This window comes from Chelonoidis abingdonii, chromosome 1 (assembly GCF_003597395.2).
Source record: "Chelonoidis abingdonii isolate Lonesome George chromosome 1, CheloAbing_2.0, whole genome shotgun sequence".
In the NCBI taxonomy this organism is placed as follows: Eukaryota; Metazoa; Chordata; order Testudines; family Testudinidae; genus Chelonoidis; species Chelonoidis abingdonii.
This window is the reverse complement of record NC_133769.1, coordinates 145658787-145674376: the sequence shown is the minus strand read 5'-3', so window position 1 is coordinate 145674376 and position 15590 is coordinate 145658787. Positions and strand designations below refer to the sequence as shown.

Genomic DNA, 15590 nt, shown 5'->3' with positions numbered 1-15590 from the left:
ACTCTTGGAAACCTGATAACTAGAGATTGCAGATTAGGATTGAGGAGCATCAGCAAAGCTGGCTGTTTAACTCTCTGAATTGCTGTTTTAGATAAAACTCTCCTGTTCAGTCTCTTCCAAAACTCATTTTGTGCCACATTTTCTTTTTTTGAGATCCCCAAGCCTCTGTGGAGCCATTTGAGTCTGTGTTCAGATGCATTTTTAAAAGATTTGTGCTCACAAAATAGTTTTTGCTAATCATTCTTCAGCTGAAGAGAAGTGCTTGAAAGTTGTCTCCTATGAGTTACATGTAAAAAAAACTATCGAGTTCAGTGATTGTGACATGACTTCCAGAAACAAGGAAAGTTTGTTCTCAGAATGAAAAAAAATAATAATCTAGATTTAGAAAGTGAAGGAAAAAATCCAGCAACTCAATACAGATGAGTGAGAAAGAGGCTGAGTATTTCTGATATACCAAAGGTTGACTAAATTTCTCTGTCTCTCTCACAAATATGGCAAGAAAATGCCTTTTTTTTTTTAATTAGGGAGGAGCATACTATTATCTTCACACAGATTTACAGGTGTACAGCTATGCTGTGTTGGAAGTGTCACTTTAACTTTGCTTTTCCTTGCCTTATGTTTGTTGTTTGTTTGAGTTTGAGCGTTTGTTTTGTAACTGAGTGGTTAGAGGTTGAAGTGTCTGAAGCAGAAACATCAGCCCTCCTAGCCCCTACCTCCCAACCCAGTACACATAAGAGTGGCTGAAAGGGGAACCTGTCATGTCCCATCATCCAGTCACTGGGGCTGGGTGCAATCTCCCTTGGCCAGTGGAGTATATACAGTGTTCGCTGTGAAATCCTTCTTCTCTGGTGCGTGTTCAAAATCTTTTACTACGTATTTCATGGTGACAGTTCTGTAGTCTGTGCCCACAGCTGTGTGTGTGAACGAGAGCTGACACTGCTGTATATTGTGGTGCTGTCTCTTTAAAACGGGTCATGCCGCCATGTCCTCCCCTTGCCAGGGAGCTCTCAGGCGAGACAGCCTGCTCCATCTGCAGGAGCCATCTTTTTATTGCATTGTGTCTGGTCTTGCTCTGGCTTCCTGCAGTAGCCGGGTTGCAGTGCGCTCAGAAAGACGCTGTCTGGCGTTAGCAGTGAGCCCAGGCTGCAGGAAGTGGCTGGTTTTGCTTGGACACAGCGTGCCAGTAAATGGTGCAAACTGCCACACACACAGACAAGAAGCTGCAGTGCACAGACCAGCAGAAACCAAACAGAAGTCACAGAGAATAAAGACACAGTGAGTACACAGACGTGAAGGCAGAATTAAAATAGTTAAACTAGAAAATAGTATTTAAAATAAAATCCTGAACAGGGAGGATCGCAAGCCAGCCCCACCTTTATCTTTCTTTTGTAAACTTGCTGCAAATTGAAGGAGATGGGAACAAACCTTCCAGATCTATATGAAAACCTCAGAAGCAGATAAAAAAGAACAGGGCATAAAAGCAGCCATTTTACTGCACACAGGGGGAGAGGAAGCTCTGGAAGTTTATAACGTTCTTACAGCAGCCAGCTGAAAATGCTTCTGTTTTGGATGAGATCTTAACAATGGTTAGGAACTATGGTAACTGTAAGAAAAAGTTTGTGTTTGAACGGTACCAGTTCTGTAGTGGTCTCATCTACACTTAGGGGAAGAGCAGATAGACAAGTATGTTATAGAGCTGAGGCAAAAAAACAAGAAATGAGAGTTTGAAAATACTAAAAATGATATTCTCAGATACAGAACTGTGTTTCGTGTCACCGATAAAGGGCAAAAGGAAAGGTTGTTGAGGAAAATGGAAACCTGATTTGGGCTTGCAGAAAGCAATAGGCATTTGCAGAGCCTCACAAGCCACAAAATAGAGATCCCCTCTGGGCCACATACTGACAAGTTTGTAGAGGCTGTTACACAAAAGAATACACAGGGCATCATGGGGAGAGCCCAGCCGCTGATGAGTCAGAGCAAAGCAGACACACCAATCACTCACACAAAAACTCTGTGCACACTGTGGTATGACAAATCTAGCCTATGGAAAAACATGTCACAGATGTAGAAAATTAAATCACTATTCTATTTGCAGAGTTTAATCTTAATATTGGGGTGGAAGCTAAATGTTTTCCAATTTACCTTTTGAGAAAGATAGCAGGTCCCATCCAGATAAAGCAGTCTGATGTTGTGCTTGTAGCATATTGTGATTCCAGAATATACTCTGAAGGCGAAGTCACCTTAACAGTGGCAACTGTTAAAGCTAAAGTCAGTCTTCAATTGAAGACTTCACCTTAGTGATGAAGACTTAATTGCTAAGGCATTTACAACACTACTGATAGGCAGAGATGTTTGCATACAGGTACACCTAATATGTATGTGGGTACGCTGCATACTAAAGCACCCAGCACTAAAGAAGAATTGATTGCACAATACCTGGAATTCTTCAGGGGACTAGGAGAGTTTTGTGGGAAGCATCACATATATACAGACCCATCGATCCAACATTGTCATGCATGGCTGCAGAACTACACCTGCAGTGAAAAAATTCACTCAGTGAGAAAAGGAAAGAGTCATAGCCAAAGTGAACTCACCTACTCCATGAGTTAGCAGTTTAATCATAACTGAGACAAAATATGGGAAGATTAGGATTTATTTGGATCCCTGATGCCTTAATAAGACTATATTGAGACAGCATTACTCTGTCCCCACACCAGTATATGTCCGTTGCTGATGAGCTGGTAAAAGCATATTCATTATGCTAGATAAGAAAGATGGATATTGATAAGTCACTTTAGATGAGTCATTTGAATTTTGCATTTTTAATATACTCTGGGACAGATACAAGTTTCTCTGTATTTTCCACTGCATTCATCTGATGAAGTGGGCTGTAGCCCACGAAAGCTTATGCTCAAATAAATTTGTTAGTCTCTAAGGTGCCACAAGTACTCTTGTCCTTTTTGTGAATGCAGACTAACACGACTGCTACTCTGAAACAAGTTTCTCTATTTACCTTCAGTAAAGATAGTGCCATAATAAATAGACACGAGGAATGACTAAGAGAACATGCTGTTGTGTTGTGTTGTGTTCCAGTGGTTTGAGTTGCGCCATTTATCTGCCTGCAAACCAGCTCCCCTAGGTGTTAGGTGTAACCGTATTGAATGGTGAAGCAGTTGGAGCAAATTGGCTGTGCTGTCACTGTGGTGTGAGAAGAGTTACATCTATACTTTGAGGGATCAAGTATTCCTCATTTCAGTATTGAGTTCTGTAGGCTTTGTCAGTATGGGGTACTGGGGTGGGGGGGTGTCTTGCCATGGGGATTGTCAGCCATCTAGTGGTCTACATGACTAGTCTCCAGTCCTTAGTGAGGAGTCAGTGAAGCCAATGGCTCAGAAGGAATCCTCAGGTCAAGGGTGAAGAGATGGTAACATTTAGCAAATCTGTGTAGGTAGCTGCTGTTTGCTATGCCTGATCTAAACTTGAGTTTTGCCTTAGCAAAGGGTAGGTGCTAAACTTTCCCCTACAGTGCTTATGTGCTGTATTCCCAGAGTGTCTGTAGTATCTGTAAGGACAGTGTGTTATTGGCATGTTGGAGTATCACTCAGAAGGCAGAGTAAAGGTTGCACTGCAGAAATGGTTTGTACCTTCACTTTTTATTTCCTTGTTTTCAGAGGTTTAAGGTTACCCACTGTCCACAGTCTGGAAGGGCATTAGGCAGCACTGAGTAAACCTAACTCTGTATTAATGAAAGTTTGGGACAGTTAATTTCTTTGGTATTTTAAAGAAAAAAAATTCTTATTACCGCATAGAGTGGTTGCCCTTGCTGAGCCCCTGAGGGGAGGAGTGCAGTTGCCCTGAATAGTGACACCTGCTACTAGAGGGAGCTCTGGAGACTGTTCTGTTGTTTGAATCCATAAAGAAAAATACACTAAAATTTGAAAATAAACTCTTCTCATCAAGCCAGGCCTAGAAGGAAGGGACTCGGCAGAGGATGAAGATGACGACGACACAGGTCGGCACCTCTCATGGGTTCCAAATAAAACCGAGGAAGCCGTGTTTCCATGGTTTAGGGTTATCACACCAGCAGGAGCACTATTTCTCTGCACTGCAAGAAGTGCGGTAAGAGGGAAAACATCACCTGGGCTTACTTACCACAGTGCCCCACACAACAGCAAAGGATATGCTGAGAGGAAGCCATCAATGACGGCAGGTAGGAGCCACAGAACTAGTTATGTGACTAGGAGTTGTTGGACTCGGAGACAGATTGTTTCCAGATGAAAGGATATGTGAGCTGTACCATTTCACAGAACTGTATATGGTAGAGAATGAACAGATGTCATCACCCCTGTTATGTTAATGTAAAGGTAAATGACGTGATATTGATAATGGAGAGAGATACAGGAGTAGCAATGACCATGATCTCTGATGGAGCTTACAAAAAAAAAATGTTATCTGAGGTAAGATTTAAAGAAACTATTGTGCTTTGACAGAGTTGCAATAAGGGCAGAGAGGGGTATTAAGCTGTCTCCCTGTCACTCTAACTTATAAAGGTGTCTGTTCACCTTTAGAATTAGTTGTAATGGAAGTAAATGGCCCCCCAATAATGGGCAGAGATTCGTTATGCAAGATTAAATTGAATTGTGGTACATCATCTGCCAGACAGAGTGGGGGCACTGAAAGACCAATATAAAGCTGTCATTAGTACAGATATGGATTTGTTTAAAAACATACACCAGCAAACCCAAGGCCATTCCTAAATTTATGAAGGCTATACCTGTGACATATGCTTCGTGAGAGCCTGTGGAAAAGCAACTGGATGACTTGGAAAAGCGAAGTTTAATTTCTCTGTGGAATCCAGTGAAAGAACTGCACCAATTGTGTGTATCCTAAAAAGTGATGGTAGTGTAAGAATTTCTAGGGATTATAAAGTCACTAAAAACCCCTGTCTGGAGATGGACAAGTATCTACTTCCTAAACCACAAGATTTATTTGCAGAACTGACAGAGGGAATGAAGTTGAGTAAAATAGACTTGTCCCAAGCATACCAGCAGATGGCAGTGTAGCCAGATGCAATAAAAAATTCTGTTCACAAAAGGGATATTTAAGTATGAAAGATGACCCTATGGGGTAGCTAGCACACCTGTTCAGTTTCAATGAATAACAGATCAGGCACTGCAGGAGGTAAATAGTGATGTCTGTTGTTTAGATGATCTATTAATACCTGGGAGGACTTCAGAGGAACATTTAAAATTTGAAGAGGGGACACTAAAGAGATTACAAAAAATACGTTCTAAAATTAACAGAGATAAGTATGCTTTTTTTCCCAAAATCAGGTTACTTGTTTGAGACTTTGTATAGATGCAGAAGAGGTTTACCTATTGAGAGAATATAAAATCCGTTGAGAACACTCCAGTGCTATAGACAGTTTCAGAGCTTAGATTATTTCTGAGTATGTTAAATTATTATGAAAGATTCATTCAAAATTTACCAATACTAATTGCAGAAACTATAAAGTGGGTTTGGACAGAAAAGAAACATAAAACTTTTGACGTAGTAAAAAAGAAACTTGTTCCAGCCTGTTGGTATGTTGTAATCCTGAGCTTTCCGTAACTAGAGCCCTGAGAAAATTGCGACTACGCAGAAATTGTGGAATTAGCCTAGTACTGCAGTTGTTTCCCTACAGCAGCGAAGTAAAAGTGGGCACCAGTACATTCTAGTCTCATGCTTGGGAAAACTGTAACTTTACATGAACTTGTGCTTTGATGTAACACTGCCCATGGATGCCTGCTTCTGTCACTCCGTCGTAGGGGAAATAGCAGCAGTTTGGGGGTAATTCAGTGTCTGTTTTTATACAAAAGAATGCAGCAGTGACCTTTCCCTGTTGGCATTCTGTGTACATCCTGTGAAATTTGCTACTTTACCTATGACAGTGCTGTAATTTAAAAATAAACAAACAAGATATTCTCAGGACCCTATCCATAACCTAACCTGTGACACCTCTCCTGGAGGAATTGGGCCTGTCATTTCACACATTTGTAAAGATGGGAGTGAAAAATCCATAACATTTGCTTGCAGAACATTATCAAAGGCTGAAAGATAAGACTCACAAATTAAAAAAGAAGCATTAGTATCATTTTGGAGGTTATTAAATTCCATGAATACCTGTTTGAGAAACAGTTGACCTTAATCACTGATATAGAATCATAGGGTTAGAAGGAACCGCAAACGTCATCTAGTCTAACCCCCTACTAAGATGCAGGATTTGTTGTTTCTAAACCACCCAAGACAGATGCTGTCCAGTCTCCTTTTGAAAACCGCCAGTGGAGAAGCTTCCACAACTTCCCAAGGCAGTCTGTTCCATCGCCATATTGTTATTACCGTTGGGAAGTATAATCTACTAGTAAAAATACTGGGCCCAAGGCGTTCCTCCACTAATGGCAGCATGGCTGAAGAAATGGGATTTGATCTTAGCTGCCTACCCATATGACATTTATTATAGACCATCAGAAAAACATGCTACTGCAGAAGCACTCTCCTGTTTGCCCCTTTACACAGGGAAACAGTGAGAAAAACTCTGCTTATAGAGTCTCTTTCCTAGATGACCTTCCTATTACAACTAATGAAATTGTTCTGGAAATAAGAAAAGATCCCATTTTGGTTAAGGTGATGCACTATCAGGGTGGCCAAATCATATAACAGAACAACTTAGCCCTTACTATTTCAAGAAACTGGAGTTATCCCTGTAGGATGGTTGTTTACCATGGGGACTAGGGTTGCCTGGTGTCCAGTTTTCTACCGGAATGCCCGGTCGAAAAGTGACCCTGGTGGCTCCGGTCAGCACTGCTGACCAGGCCTTTAAAATTCAGGTTGACCACCCACAGCAGGGCAGGCAAGGTGCCTGCCTGGATCTGTGCAGCTCCTGGGAAGCTGCCAGCATGTCTGTCTGGCTCCAAGGCATAAGGACAGCCATGGGGACTCTGCAAAGTTTGATCTGCTCCTTTCAGACAGGTCACTTTCCACCCTTGCCTCAGCTCCCTGAATCACAAGAACCAGCCAACTGGGAAACAGGGAAGATGAGGGTTTAAAACAGGCGTACCGATTATAAATATTGTTACAAATCTGTGCCACCCAAAGACTTCCCTGTTGTCACTCTGCTGAACTGCATGGCCCTTCAGGGCTGTACTGTGACTGTGTGCATAGGACTTGGCTTCTGCTTCCCCAAAAACTTGGGCCTCAATGACTGGAGCAAAAGGAGATTCTCCACTAGATGTTAGCAGTATAGAGCCTATGATACACAACTAAGCATTTCTGATTCATCCAACGATGCCTTGCAGTGCGCATATACACTAGACAGTTGAGTACAGTGTTAGTGCTGTTTGATAATGGGGATGATTCACCTTTACTCCCTGCACCCCTTTAGCTCTCCATGGGCTCAGTCGTTAAGTAGTCCCAGCCCTGGTATGGGGCCATATCCCCAGGGCTTTCTTCCTGGAGACACAACCTTCCTAGGGCTGGGCTCAGTCCTTCCTCAGTCCCAGCATCCAGCTAGGAGCTCCTTCTTTGCTCCCCCGGTGCCTGCTAGCAAATTGTCTTTGGCTCAGTCCTAGCAGGCAGGCAGCCAGAAGCCTCTTGCTGCCCCAGTCCCTGCCCCCACTTAGCTGTCTGTGCACCTGCTGCTCTTCAGCCAGGCACACAGTCCTTTCTTCTCCAACAACTAACTGCTGAGCTGTTCTCCAGCTCCTTTTATATGGCCCTCCTGGCCCCTGATTGATTGCTTCCACACAGTCACTCTAGGCCACTTGGGAGGATCTCTCTACAGCTCCTTTCCTGAGATGGGTATGGCAAACCCTGAGGCCTCCAAGCAGTGGCCCTTTAGGGCTAGTCCCCCCCATCACAAGCCCTCAGATAACGAAGTCCAATAATTTTGGATCATGGCCATAGTACACGGACCTAGTGAAACACCTGGAACATTAGATCCCTCACCCTGCATGGAACTTACTGTGCTTCATGGCAACTCCCTTTTTGTCACTAGGTGTTTTTAGAGCACCAGCATCATAGAAACCAGGCACTGTATTCATAGGCCTCCTCTCATGCCCTGTCCCTCCAGGGGGCCCTTAGCTACCCTCTCTCTCTCCTCCATGTCATTAAGTTATCACATTGCAACAGGTAAATCAGAAAGGTCTTCACAGGCTATTTGTGCTCTGCAGCAGAACACTTCCTCCTCAGTCATGGTCCAGACTGATCTGGTCTCTCTCATTTCAGTTATGCCAGGACCGGGGTCGGCAATCTTTCAGAAGTGGTGTGCCGAGTCTTCATTTATTCACTCTAATTTAAGGCTTCACGTGCCGGTAATACATGTTAATGTTTTTTAGAAGGTCTCTTTCTATAAGTCTATATTATGTAACTAAACTATTGCATGTAAAGTAAACAAGGTTTTCAAAATGTTTAAGAAGCATCATTTAAGATTAAATTAAAATGCTGATCTTATGCCACCAGCCTGCTCAGCTCGCTGCCAGCCTGTGGTTCTGTTCACCTAGGCCGGCAGCGAGCTGAGCAGGGCCTGCGACCAGGACCCCGGGACCCCAGACCGGGGGGCAGGGGAGGGGAGGGTTCAGGGCAGAAGATTGGGGTGGGGGGTTCCAGGGTCAGGACAGAGGGCTGGGAATGCGGAGGGATGCAGGGAGGCAAAGGATGGGACTGTGGGGATGCAGGGCAGAAGGCTGGGTGTGTGTCAGGGGTTCAAGGTCAGGGTTGCGGTATGGGGGTGCAGGGCAGAAGGCTGGTGTGTGGTGGGGTCAGGTAGAGGGCTGGGTGTGTGTGTGGGGGGGGTTCAGGGCAGAGGGCCTGTGGGTGTAGAGGTGCAGGCAGAAGGCTGAGTGTGTGTGTGGGAGTTAGGGCAGAGAGTGTGAGAGATCCGAGAAGAGGGATGGAGGGTGTGGGAGGGTTCAGGGCAGAGGGCTGGGGGCATGGGAGTGCAGGCAGAAGACTGAGTGTGTGTGTGGGGTCGGGCAGAGAGCGGGTGCTCCCAGCCCCCTGCCTGCGTGACTCTTGGCAGGGGGCTGGAAGAGATATGCCTGTTCCACCCCTTCCCCCAGGCTCCATCCCTACCTCTGTCTGCATCCTCTACGGAGCTCTTCCCCCCCCCCCTTGCTAGGGCCATCAGCTGATTGGCTCAGGGAAGGAGAGGGGGCAGCAGGAAGCACCACACTGGGGAAGAAGTGGGGCAGGGGAAGCTTGGCTGCAGCAGAACCAAGCTTCTGCCTCTGCCCCGCAGGGAGAGCGGTGGGCGGGGGGTGGGAGAGGAGGGCTGAGTTGGGCTGGGGGCTGGGACCGGCGCAGGCGGCTGTGTGCACTCAAAATCGGCTCACATGCCGTAGGTTGCTGACCCCGTGCCAGGACGTGCAATTGCTTGTTGATGGAAAGATGCTCTCAGGCTTGTGCCAGTCAGTTCATCCTTGCGAAAGCATGAGAATGAGGTCAATAAAGCACCTCAGGGGCAAAGGGGTTACAGGCTGTTGTACCCTGGGCTGGATAAAAGAGAGGACTGGGCCAGCCAACCAAAGCATGCGAGCATTCACTGAACCCACTTGTCTCAGTACACGTTGCCATCCCTTCATTCCATACAACAGTAACCCACTGAATGAGACAAACATTATACCCAAGCTGTGCATAGATGCCTGCAGACGAGCTTAGGCCATACACGCCCCCTCCCCAACCGACCAACCAGAGACAGATTTTATAGGTATCTAGGTATTAAAATACATTTGAAAATTTGCCTCCAGTGATTATTTTGCAGTTCCCACTTTGACCACTAGATGACACAGTTGTTTCACAGGAATAGAAGTGGTGAATCATAATATCATCACATAGAATATCAGGGTTGGAAGGGACCTCAGGAGGTCATGTAGTCCAACCCCCTGCTCAAAGCAGGACCAGTTCCCAACTAAATCATCCCAGCCACGCTTTGTCAAGCCTGACCTTAAAAACCTCTAAGGAAGGAGATTCCACCACCTCCATAGGTAACCCATTCCAGTGCCATTCACAGGGGCATTTCTGCAGGATCTGGATGCCTCTTATGTTTAATGCTTATTAATAATTCTTTCCCATGTCTTTGTTTAAAGCTTCAGGATGACTGTGTAATGATGCAGGTGGAAGCCAAAAACAGTTGTATCCCCTTCTACATGGAAAACATATATTCAAAGAGAGATTTCCCTTCTGGTGTTATATGTCTACAAGCTTTAAACAGATGCCTTTTGAAAATTTTTTAGTCTCAGAGCCAAAAATCTTAACAAGACAACTGTAATGAAACTGATCAGGTGAACAGGGACTCTCTGGGGTGATGGTGCCATGCAAGGTGAGAGCCTCATATATTTGGAATCCATGTCAGTAGGTCTTTGGTGAAGAGAAATTGATATTAAAAGAAAACATCTAATGCCCCCCCCCCCCGGTCCTCCCATTCCCAGGTCTCTCAGAAGAATATCAGTTTCTTTTTCTTAGCTGAGCAAGAACTTTCTGTGTCCAACATCAGACCAGCTTCAGTGCTGATATATGGTTACTATAAAAGAGGTAGGAGGCCTGGCTGAGATCCTTCTCTATTTCCACTAAACTGGGTGATGTTTATTTGCACTTTGCTGCTGTACCTTACCACACTTGACAAAGGGCCACAACCAGCCTGTGTGTTGGATGTTAGCCCCATGTCCCTCCCAGATGCAGCCAGTGGACTCACTGGAACTCACCAGACACTGTGTGTATGTTGTAGCTCTGCCTTGGGAAGGGATCAGTCCAAAATGAGGAGATTTCAAGAGAGTTTCATCAAATATTTAGTGACTTACTCAACATGTCAGATTCTGCCCATGAGTTTATAGTTCAGCTGTGAAGACAGGTCATTCTGAAACAAGGGAGGCTGTGTGCCAGGGGAACTCTTGGTGCCAACTGGTGGAAGACACAGGGATGCATAAGTGTTGCAGGGATCTCCCTGGGTCTGTTATTTACATAGTACTTTGTCAGAATCTGATCCAGGATCTCTACTGAAATCTTGTGTCACACTGGCCATCATAATCATTGCAGAATGTATGTGTGGTTACTATATAAGAAGCTATGCATATATAATGAAAATTATATTTTAAGTTCTGTGAGTTGGGTGCACCTACCAGCAGTGGATTAGCAAGTTTCTTTCAGCCAGAAAATGTTTATCTATTGGTCTGTCTATATTTAAATGGGGATATTGTATACTTCAGAATGAACACCTATTTACATGTGAGTAAAATGCTAATCAAGTGATTGAAAAGTCTCCAGTAAAGACAATGGATTTTTTTTTTTTTTAAACTACAGCTCTAGGGACAGAAACAAACTCTGCATCTTTCCACTGAGGAGGCAAGAGGTCAGCATACTTGTATCATGACTGGAAGATCACAGCCTAGGTTAGCTGTAATACACTGGAAGGATTTGGGGTGAGTTTTGCCTCTATCTGACATGACAAGTAAAGTGTAGGCTCTAGAATGCATGTTATGATTTTATTTTATATGTAACACTTTGTGTCCAAAATTTCTGCTTTTTATCACTTGAATCTCTGCTCTTTTTTGTTTTTGTTTTTTTAATTTTTCTGTGTAAACAAATCTAAGTGCTGTGTGTAAAGCAGAGCTGTGTTCTATGGTATAACTGATCAGCTGTGCTGTACTGCTAGTTGGGAACAGCAGATTTGGAGACGCTGAAAGTGTCCAATGGATGAGGGGCTTAGCATTGCAAACGGATGCTTGGATGGCTCAAGGGTTGGAGTGTATCTCTCATTAACCAATAAAGAGAGCAGGGCCTGGAAGGTAGTGCTTGTCTTGCCACAGACTGGTGGTGTTGGGGAACCAACCCACAGCAGTACAGACAAGGCTTCCTCATGCTCAGGGTGGGGAGTATGGAGGTCCCTCACATCCATGGATACCCCTCGGAATCATCACACAGGATTCAACTTCTCAAAGGTGTTTGTGAGTTGGGAATACTCTAATTGCGGCAGGGGACGGTTATGTGGAGGTTATAACAGTGGTTTGATAGAACGTGACATATGGGTTTTTTCTTTTCCAGGCAAACACGTCTTGCTGAGTGCAGCACAGTCTGTGGTCAGACATCTCACCTGGAAAGCAGCTGCAAGTCTGTAGCGATTAGAGTAACGTGTGAGTGATACTCTACATAGAAAGCGATAAGAATGGGGAGAGGGGAAGGTGGGGGGAGGAGAGAGTGAGTGGCATGCAGAGATATAGTTAAATGAAAGGAAGAGCTGTTTCAAATCAAAAATGCTCTGAGGCATTTTGTAAGGTATTTGAAAATGAGCCCATGTCTCTGGAAAAATATACAAGATTTTGCAGATGTTGGGCTTGGAAAGGAATCCTTTTTTACCGTGAAAATAAACCTATTCCTGAGCAGAAAATGGGGCCCCATCAGGTGAGATTTTCAAAAACAACTAAATGACTTAGGAGCACATGTGCTATTGAAAGTCAGTGGGCAGTGTACCGCTGAGGCACTTTTGAAAATCCCACACATCAGCTGAAGGTGACTCTGGGATCGGAACTCTTGCATATTCAGGATTTGAAATGTCTCACGGTGCTGATCCTGTAACAGCCTCTTCAGGGAGCTTCATGGAAAAGTGAAACATGCGGGGCATGAAATTCCCTAAAACACAGTGAAAATCTCTGTGCTGAATTCTACACCTGCAGTTTCAGGCAGCTTCAGTGGTTTGTAGAGCAGGAAACAAAGGGAATTGGGATTGCATGTGGATTTTTCCCTCCTGGCACAACTAGAATGCCCATTAAAGCCAGTGGGGCTGATTCTGATCTCTCTTGCTCCAGCATAAATCAAGAGTAACTACCACAGAGTTACAGCAGTGTAGGAGAGAGCATGGGTGGGGATGTAGGATTGCTCTGCATGGGCCCAAACAGGCTGATGTTTCATGTAATTAATAAACCCCCCCTTTCAGGACTGTCCTGTTTAGCTGTACAGAATGACATTTTCTGGGGAGAAAATTGGGCTCTTTTTGGTGCTGACTCCCCCTTTTCATTGCTATGACAGAGTGCTGAGGTCTGACAGGTAGGACAGCAGCCTCATGGCTTTAGCCTCAATTAGTTCCTCCAGGGACAGCTGCTAGAGCAATTAGCTAATCAGAAGGAGAGGCTGGGGTAGTAAGGAACAAATTAGACCTCAGCTGGCTAACCTGATAAAAGCCAGGAAGGAAGTGCTACAAGGAAAGGATGACTTGGCTAGCTGAGTCCAGATTGAAAGAGTTCCCAGACAAGGAAATCTCTTTTCCTCCTAGGGCCCTGGTAAAGATGGATTGAAAGATGTAGGATTAAAAACTGATGTTGCCCTGTGCTGGTGTTGGTGGAAGGGTTTGGAATAAAATACAGACTGAACACTAAAAGAAAGTGGGCGTGAGCAGTTTCTGGAGCATCAGAGGATGGACAGAGCATCAACTTGTTACAATCACTCATGGTTTTTACTTTGCGTTTTTTCTTCTTCACAGGACAAATGTGGAATGTGAACTGAGGAAAGAAGCTGGACAGCTTATTTCCTCTCTGACTATAGACTGTTAGTAAATGTTACACTTACAATCTGACTGACTGCATGCTATGACTGTGCAGTAGGTAACTTGGCTAGATTCAGCCCTAGTGTGTATATCCCCTCCATGAACTCCCTCCAAATCTATAAGACCACACATGACCCAGGTTCCACACTCAGACTGAGAACAGTAGTTTGTCAAAGCATGTAAGATTCCCCATAATAAACTTCTCAAATTCCACAAGCCTGGGTCCTGGTCATCTTGTTCTCTCTACATGCTTTAGTGGCATGAAATTGAAGAACACTTACTGCTAGTAAACTGAATGGCATTTCCCTTTTGTAGTGCAATAAGAACTTATGAACACTCCAGCTGACCAATTCCAAAATTTCAGGGAATGTTCTAGGCATCAGTGGGCAGAACCCTGTAGATTTTGAAAAAACATGGATAACTGGAAAAGCCTGATTTCTACTGGTGCATGTGTAATTTAAAGTCAGGCCTACAGCATGCCCATTTGCTGCAGGCAGAGAAATCTCTGGTGCCCCATGTTGCTGCCTACACAAATCACAGGCAACTGTTTAATAGGCTGCTGTCTCTCCATTAGATGAATTGCCAGGCCTATTTAAGCAATGATGTGTCCAATTTCTAGTTAGAGCAAAAGACAGTCCCAAAAAGACAGGAACAAAAGGGCAATGGAGTTATGCATGACTCTTGGGTGGAATAATTATTCCATCAGGAATAATGTGGGCAAGGCAAAGTATCTATTTCACGCTCTGCCAGTGGCCCTCCGTCCTTTGCTGCAGCCCCCTGCTATTCCAATCCTAGTTGTCTCTTAAGAGCACAGTTTCACTAGGTCTTCCTCTAATTTCCATACTTCATAAAACCTGAGCACTGGGATTAAAAAACCTACACACCCCTCCTTTGCAAGTAAGAGGAAGGTAAGTAAGAAGGGGACTGTGCCATTTAAAGGACAGAGCATCCCTCGGCCTTGTCCACTTCACAACATCTTCCCAATTACTCAGCCCATTACAGGGAAAACAAGAGGGAAAGTTAGCACCACTCCCTTTAGGGCTGGTCTACGCTGGTGGGGGAGGCTGAAGTATCTTAGTTTGACTTTCCTGACTGTCCTTATGGTGGCAAGTCGACCGTTGTGGCTCCGCTGTCGACTCCGCTTACTCCTGCCGAGGTGGATTATGGGCATCAATTCAGGGATCAATTACTACCCAACGATCCAACAGATAGTGTAGATGTGGCCTTAGTCTCATTCAGCACTGAATCAGTCACCCCCTCCCCCACTCCTTGATCCTTGTCCCTAGGATGTATCAGCTTTAGGTCGGTGCTCAGTTCAGAGAATACCACAATTACCCTAATGCAGGATAGGACCCACACAATCAGTGTGTTGCTTGTGTCTGACACAGCTGGAGCCAGTGATTATGGGGCCCCTGTGATGTGACTGTCCCCTTGTCAATCTGACCCGCATCATATTTCTGGGACCAGGGCATACAGTCTAGTTTGTTCCCTGTACCCCTTCACATCAGAGCATTAAAACGAGGGGCGGTCCTGACTTACAACTAGATAGTGTGGCAAGGCACCTCTTCCACCCCAGCAAGCTCACTGCTTCCCCTCTGGCAGGGGGGCCTTAAGTAAGTCAGTCCCACTCCAGATAGTGTTTATTCTCCTACTTGAGGTTTATTTCTCAATAGTTTCCAAGTAGGCCTCCGAGCAGGCCCAAAGAGTACCCTTCCACTGAACAAAAACAAACATGTTTGTAACACAAACCAAAAGTGAATACCTTTTCCTACCCTCTCCAGGGGCATGTGGCCTCTTATTGGGGGAGGTTTAGGTTGGATATTAGGAAAAACTTTTTCACTCAGAGAGTGGTGAAGCACTGGAATGGGTTACCTAGGGAGGTGGTGGAATCTCCTTCCTTAGAGGTTTTTAAGGTCAGGCTTGACAAAGCCCTGGCTGGGATGATTAAGTTGGGAATTGGTCCTGCTTTGAGCAGGGCGTTGGACTAGATGACCTCCTGAGATCCCTTCCAACTCTGATATTC

General features: G+C 44.8%; 1 long non-coding RNA gene across 7 annotated transcripts; it reads left to right on the top strand.

Annotated features, from left to right (window-relative positions):
- The first annotated feature begins 1019 nt into the window (after nt 1-1019).
- LOC116820778 (uncharacterized) lies at nt 1020-13783 on the top strand. 7 transcript variants are annotated; one of them, XR_012656839.1, is made up of 6 exons: nt 1020-1275; nt 3965-4012; nt 10464-10566; nt 11238-11450; nt 12073-12161; nt 13505-13783. It is a non-coding gene; the product is annotated as an uncharacterized LOC116820778 (long non-coding RNA). The 7 variants fall into 7 exon arrangements; XR_012656841.1 differs by lacking the exons at nt 3965-4012; nt 10464-10566 and adding an exon at nt 8263-8348 and having other exon boundaries at nt 11332-11450; XR_012656838.1 differs by lacking the exons at nt 1020-1275; nt 3965-4012 and adding an exon at nt 4024-4210.
- The last annotated feature ends 1807 nt before the right edge of the window (nt 13784-15590 follow it).